The sequence below is a fragment of the Musca vetustissima genome, unplaced genomic scaffold (genome assembly GCF_032173495.1).
Source record: "Musca vetustissima isolate MV318-11 ecotype Yass unplaced genomic scaffold, APGP_CSIRO_Mvet_v1 utg61358, whole genome shotgun sequence".
Lineage (NCBI taxonomy): Eukaryota > Metazoa > Arthropoda > Insecta > Diptera > Muscidae > Musca > Musca vetustissima.
In genome coordinates this window covers 51956-59331 of record NW_026884780.1, presented here as the reverse complement: position 1 = coordinate 59331, position 7376 = coordinate 51956, and positions in this window count along the sequence as shown.

Below are 7376 nucleotides of genomic sequence, written 5' to 3'. Positions count from 1 at the left end.
ACACCTAACACTAACACTTACATTTTTTTGTTTTGTATTGTCATGGAACCAGTTGCTCCTCCAGGTCCTTGTATAGAAATAAAGTCAATAATACGGTTAATATGTAAGTCACTTAGTTAAGCTACTCAACATGCTGTTACATGGGTCCACATGGCCTGACAGCCGGCTTTATTCGTTACATCTGTTTATTCGGTTTATTTCATTTGTTTGCTTACAGGAACTGTCACCCATACAAACTTTTTACTGAAATACATTTGATAAAAATATTATGGTCAGTTTGTCTGTCAGTCAGTAACTGGAAGTTAACACCACAAGTGTTTAAAGGAAATTTCATGTTTTTGTTTTTTTTTTTTTTTGAAGGAGACTTAAGGTTTCTAAATGCCAGTTGGTTTCAAAATTTTCAAATAGTTTCACGTGCCTGACATAACTGGGCCATAAAAAGACAACTTGGCGTATGCGTGTGTGTTTGTGCGTGTGCCCGACTCTATTTTTGGGATAAAATGACAAGCAAGGCACCAACAGATCTCATCAAATGACATTACTTTGTTGTTTTAAGATATTATGACTATGTTGTTGTCGCTGCTTTTGTTGTTGTGGCTGATGTTATAGCAAATGACAAATTATGCAATAAACCAACAACCAGCCATAAAGAAGTGCCATAAAAACTATGCCAATCATCTGGGTTGACTCTCTATCCCACACACAAACTACAAAAAAAAGTTGAAAGACCCATTTGTTGAGGGTCAGTCAGATTATGAAGTCACCTGAATTTTTAAACAGTGGCCCAGCAAAAGGTTGTGTCCCTTTTTATCCTGTCTATAACTCCTACTCCTACTTTTCGTAGGAGTTTTTATTTCCCCCTTATGAACCGAATGATGGAGATTGGGGTTATGATGTTTATTAACAAATTGGGAATTGAAAATGAAACAAGACCTCAATTTTTATTAAAGGATAATTTTGAGAAGGAATTAAGAAAAAATGGGAATTTTTTAAATCATTTTTTAAGTATATTTGGCGTGGCTTCTTTAAAGAATATTTTTTAAGGCGTGGTTTCTTTAAAGAATATTTTTAAGGCGTGGTTTCTTTAAAGAATATTTTTTAAGGCGTGGTTTCTTTAAAGAATATTTTTTAAGGCGTGGTTTCTTTAAAGAATATTTTTTAAGGCGTGGTTTCTTTAAAGAATATTTTTTAAGGCGTGGTTTCTTTAAAGAATATTTTTTAAGGCGTGGTTTCTTTAAAGAATATTTTTTAAGGCGTGGTTTCTTTAAAGAAGAATATTTTTTAAGGCGTGGTTTCTTTAAAGAATATTTTTTAAGGCGTGGTTTCTTTAAAGAATATTTTTTAAGGCGTGCTTTCTTTAAAGAATATTTTTTAAGGCGTGGTTTCTTTAAAGAATATTTTTTAAGGCGTGGTTTCTTTAAAGAATATTTTTTAAGGCGTGGTTTCTTTAAAGAATATTTTTTAAGGCGTGGTTTCTTTAAAGAATATTTTTTAAGGCGTGGTTTCTTTAAAGAATATTTTTAAGGCGTGGTTTCTTTAAAGAATATTTTTTAAGGCGTGGTTTCTTTAAAGAATATTTTTTAAGGCGTGGTTTCTTTAAAGAATATTTTTTAAGGCGTGGTTTCTTTAAAGAATATTTTTTAAGGCGTGGTTTCTTTAAAGAATATTTTTTAAGGCGTGGTTTCTTTAAAGAATATTTTTTAAGACCACTTCCGAAATCTTGGTCCTCCATACGAAACGAAATTAATGTCATGTTTTGCTTCTTAGTGCACTGAATATTTATTTATTCGGGTCACTCAAAACTATAATTTAAAAGTTATCACTTTAAATTGCATTTTAAAATAATTATTAAATTTATATTTTGTGCCAAAAAATCTAAAAATACCCATTCGGCCAACCAACAGCTTTTCATAATATATTACATCTATTAATTTTGATACAACACTCAGGAACTTAATTAAAAACACATTTCGTTTTTTTGCCCCTTTGAATATAAAACCCTATTTTACAGAAAATAAAAAATAAGATACAATTTAAAAGATGTGTTTGTTTAGGACATTTATAATGTCTGCATGTCCTTGGACATACAATTTACAATCAACACAATGTGGTGCTCTTCATGTTTTTGTTTTTGTTGTTGTCGTATGGGATATCTTCGAATGAGATTAAAAAAAATCACTTACAAATCGTATGCACAAACAGGGAGCGGGACATTGACACATTTAGATGGCATTTGATGACGAAATGCCATTTCGACAATGACAGGGTATGTATATTTATGTGTATGTGTGTGGGTGAGTGTAAATATTATGTGTTGTATGTGATTTTTATAATAAATCATTTACAACATTGCAACAACACTTTGGAAATGTTCAAATAAAGATTATAGAAAAAAGTCCATTCATGTTATGGCATGGTCGACTCTGTTATACACTAATGGACACTAATCCTCATGCCTTTTAAAATAATTACCACTTGTTTCAAAAATATTCTTTTCTAAAAAAAATATTCTTAAATAAAATCCAGTCCTTCAAAAATATTCTTAAATGAAATTCACGGTTATAAAATAATATTAAATAAAATAAACGCTTTAAAAATAAATAAAAATAAAATCCTTAAAAAAATTTAAAATCTAAGCCTTCTAAAAAAATTTTTCTCAAAAAATCCACGCCTTAAACAATTTTTTGAATAAAGTCCAGGACTTAAAAAATATTATTTAATAAAATTAAGTCCTTAAAATGTTCTCAAATAAAATCCACGCCTTAAAAATAAAATCCACGCTTTAAAAAGTATTCTTTAAAAATAATGTCCAGACCTTAAAAAATATGCCACGCCTGGAAAAAAGGTTCAGACCTTAACAAATATTCTTTAAAAATCCAGGCCTTATAAATATTCGAAAAAATACACGCATGTAGAATAAGGTCCAGACCTTAAAAAATAATCTTTAAAAAATCTTTTAAAAAATATTCCTTGAAAATAAAATCCAGGCCTTAAAAATACTCTTTAAACCAGTGAGCGAAGAAGTATAGTCGGACGGGGCCGACCATATGATACCCTACTCAACTTCCACGCTTTAAAAAATATTCTTAAATAAAATCCAGTCCTTAAAAATGTTTTTAAAAATCCACGCTTTAAAAATATACTTAAAAAAATCCACGCCATAAAAAATGTCTTTAAAAAATCCGAGCCTTAAATAAGTTCCAGACCTTAACAAAAATGCTCAAATAAAATCCAGACCTTAACAATTATTTCTTAAAAAATCTACGCCATAAAAAAAGACTTTAAAAAATCCGAGCCTTAAAATAAGTTCCAGGCCTTAACAAATATGCTCAAATAATATCCAGGCCTTCAAAAATATTCTTTAAAAAATCCAAGCCTTAAAAATAAGGTCCAGACATTAAAAAATATGCTTACATAAAATCCAGGTCTTAAAAAAATAATCCTTAAAAATAAAAGCCAGGCCTTAAAAATACTCTTTAAACCAGTGGGCGAAGAAGTATATTCGGACGGGGACGACCATATGATACCCTACACAACTTCTACGAAAATCTAACTCTCTGTGGTTCTATATTCTGAGCTTGGGCAATGTTTCGCGATTTTAGTACAGTACAGATATCCTTCACCGCGGGTAGTGTTGTGATGACCAGCTTTCAATTGTGGCCTATAAATCAACTCGAAAAAACACAACGGTTTAAGTTTTCGGTCCAACTCATCCCAAAATGATTATCTGATATTCACAGAAAATTATAGGCGCTGTCCTTGACCATACCTGGATCCTCATGGAAAATTTCAAAGCGATCAGCGCTATATTTCCGCTCTGAAAATTCGAGTACATTCGACAATATAATTGGTATCATTTTAAAGTTCAACCACTCCTCTTGGATATACTATCAACATCTCGGCTCTATGTCCTTCAGGGGGTAAATATATACCCCATACAATACCAATTTTGTCATAATTCACACAAAAGTCAGGGTCCATTTGACCCGCTAAATATTGACCGATCTTTATCAAAACAATCATGGTTATTCTTTGGTCCGATCCCCTTCTCCATGTAAAAAAATCGCGAAGTTTGAGCCATATTTGTCGCCTCTGGAGTCACCAGAAAATCAGACAAAAATAAAGTTTTTGGTCCATTTCATCACACAAAAGTCAGGGCCCATTCGACCCGCTAAATATTGACCGATCTTTATCAAAACAATCATGGTTATTCTTTGGCCCGATCCCCTTCTGCATGTAAAAATTCGCGAAGTTTGAGCCATAATTGTCGCCTCTGGAGCGACCAGAAAATCAGACAAAAATAAAGTATTTCATTCCCTAAGTATTAACCGATCTTCACCAAAAACGATAGGGTTCCTCATTGGGCAGAACCCATTCTACATGCAAAATTTCATGAAGGCCGGTCCATAACTGTGGTCCGTATCGTGTTTACAAATTGTAATGGACAGACGGACGGACGGACACACATGTCTCGATTGGCTCAGCTAGTCTAGATATGACGATCGGTATACTTAAAGGTGGGTCTAGGACCAATATTTCGCGGCGTTACAAACTCTTGGGGCTGCACGTAGCTATAATACCCTGACAAAATAGTTTTGTAGGGTATAAAAATATTCTCAAATAAAATCCACGCATTTTCCAAAACTATTTTTCGATAAAATCGACTTCATATGTTACAAACACAATATTCTATTGATTACACCCACAACATATCGGTAGAGTTTACGAAAAAATAAAAACCTGTCACAAATCTGACACTTAGTCGAAATGTTAATGTTTGGCCATCAAAATGATAAACAGTTCGCATTCGTTGCAGTTTTGTGTGCGACACACAGCAGTTATCAACTATCATCGAACTAATGGAGTGGATGAGAATTGATGGGCCAATGGTCCAACGATGATCATAACCAATATGAATGATAGAAATTACATACACACACATTGATATGTATGGGTATGTGTGTGTGTGTTTATTTATCTAAAAATGAAAAGCCATACGAAATAAAAAAAATGTGACTCTTTTTGGCCCCAAAGGAATTGTTAACAATAATGACAAACAAACCTAAATGTTAGACAGTCAGCAAAATAAATGATTGTAACCTCAAACATTTTAGTCCCGTCACCAGGAACATTGAAACTCACCCACTAACAAAATTTAATTTTCTGTTCCACTCCACTTGCATTGTAGCGTCATATCAAGTGGAATGACATCGCATCACAGCACAACAAATCGGGTATTATATGATGATGGTGGTGATGACCATAAACTGTGTCATTAAATCGTCAACGCAACACCCAACTGCTTAGTCGTCGGACAAGCGCGAGTATAAATAACCCGGCCATGTAGGAAGTCCATGTTGACACAGTCCGTGGACCGTGACGTTGGATTTCCAATTTTTAAGCTTATGTGAATAATTGGTTAATGTTGTTTTTTTGTTCTGGCAAAGCAATGATTGATCGATTTATAATGTACTTATTATGAGAAGGAAGATTAGTATTGAAAAGAAAACAAAAGTGTTTTAAACTAAAATTCTCTATAGGCGAGAATATTATTAAAATATTTTTTAGTATAAAAAATAAATACAGTGGTGCGATACCGTTCAATGGGAGCTATACCGAAACGTAAACCGATGTTAATGATCTTTTGTAAGAAGATTTGACACCGTATGAGAACCTGAAAGCCAATTCGTTGGGAAAAAATTACCAAGCCTTCCAAAATACTGTATAATAGGGGGTAAAAATATTGATAATTTTTGCTAGGGAGATTTTCTATTCAATGATAATTCAAAATATAAAATATGTCCACGATTTGGTTTAAACACGTACAAAACACATTAAGAATTTCTATAATCTGTGCAAAATATCGGAACTCTATCTTAAATATTGACATCTTTATCATGATTTCATCAAATGGACAGACAGTCACAGGATTATGTTTTGATGAAGGATATATATACAGCTAATGAGGTCCCTATTTACGGTCCACTTGTTCCCACTGTTTTTATCTGAACATCATCGAAAATTATAGGCGTTGTCCTTGACCATACAGTTGTCAGCGCTTTATTTTCGCCCTCTAGTGTGATAATGGGTTACTAAATAATATATGAGTACGTAAGCACCTTCAAATATTTAAGTGTAACCCCACATCCGAGTACATACGACAATATAATTGGGGTCAATTTAAAGGTCACTCCTCTTTGATATACTATCAACTTCTCGGGTCTATATCCTTCACCAGTAAATATATACGCTATAGAATATAACTTTTCTAATTTTTATACGCCATAGAATATAACTTTTCTAATTTTTCCACAAAAGTCAGGGTCCATTTGACCCGCTTAATGTTGACCGATCTTTATCAAAACATGTATGCTTATTCTTTGGCCCGATTACCTTCTCCATGTAAAAATTTGCGATGTTTGGGCCATAATTGCGGCCTCTGGAGCGACCAGAAAATCAGAAAAAAAAAATAAAGTTATTGGTCCATTTCATCCCATAAATATTAACCGATCATTAGCAAAAAAATATGGGTCTTCATTGACTAGAACCCATCCTACATGAAAAATTTCGTGAAGATTGGTCCATAACTGTGGCCTGTATCATGTTTACAAATAATAATGAACTGACGGACGGACAGACACACATGTCTAGATCTACTCAGTTAGTCAAAATATGACGATCGGGGCTCTTGGGGCTGCGCAAAGCTATAATACCCTGACAACATATATATATGTGTAGGGTATCAAAATCCACTACTATTCTTTTTATTAAATAAATAATATTTAAAAAACCAGTGAGCGGAGCAGTATAGTCGGACGGGGCCGACCATACAATACCCTACACAATAGGGTATGGTATGATATTTGCACCCTCTTGACTGACTAGATATCAACAGCAACTGACTAGATATCCTTACACTGACATATTTTCCGAATATTCCCAATATTCAGTACAGCTCTTCTAATGATTTGCCATTTGACCCGCTAAATGTTGACCGATCTTTAACAAAACAGGCATGCTTATTCTTTGGCCCGATCCCCTTCTCCATGTAAAAATTTGCGACCAGAAAAACAGACAAAAATTAAGTATTTGGTCCATTTCATCCCTTAAATATTAACCGATCTTTACCAAAAACAATAGGGGTCTTCATTGCCAGAACACATCCTACATGCAAAATTTCGTGAAGATTGGTCCATAACTGTGGCCTGTATCATGTTTACAAACTATAATGGACAGACGGACGGACACATATGTCTAGATCGACTCAGCTAGTCGAGATGTGACGATCGGTATACTTAAAGGTGGTTCTAGGACCAATATTTCACGGCGATACAAACTCTTGGGGCTGCACAAAGTAATAATACCCTGATAACATA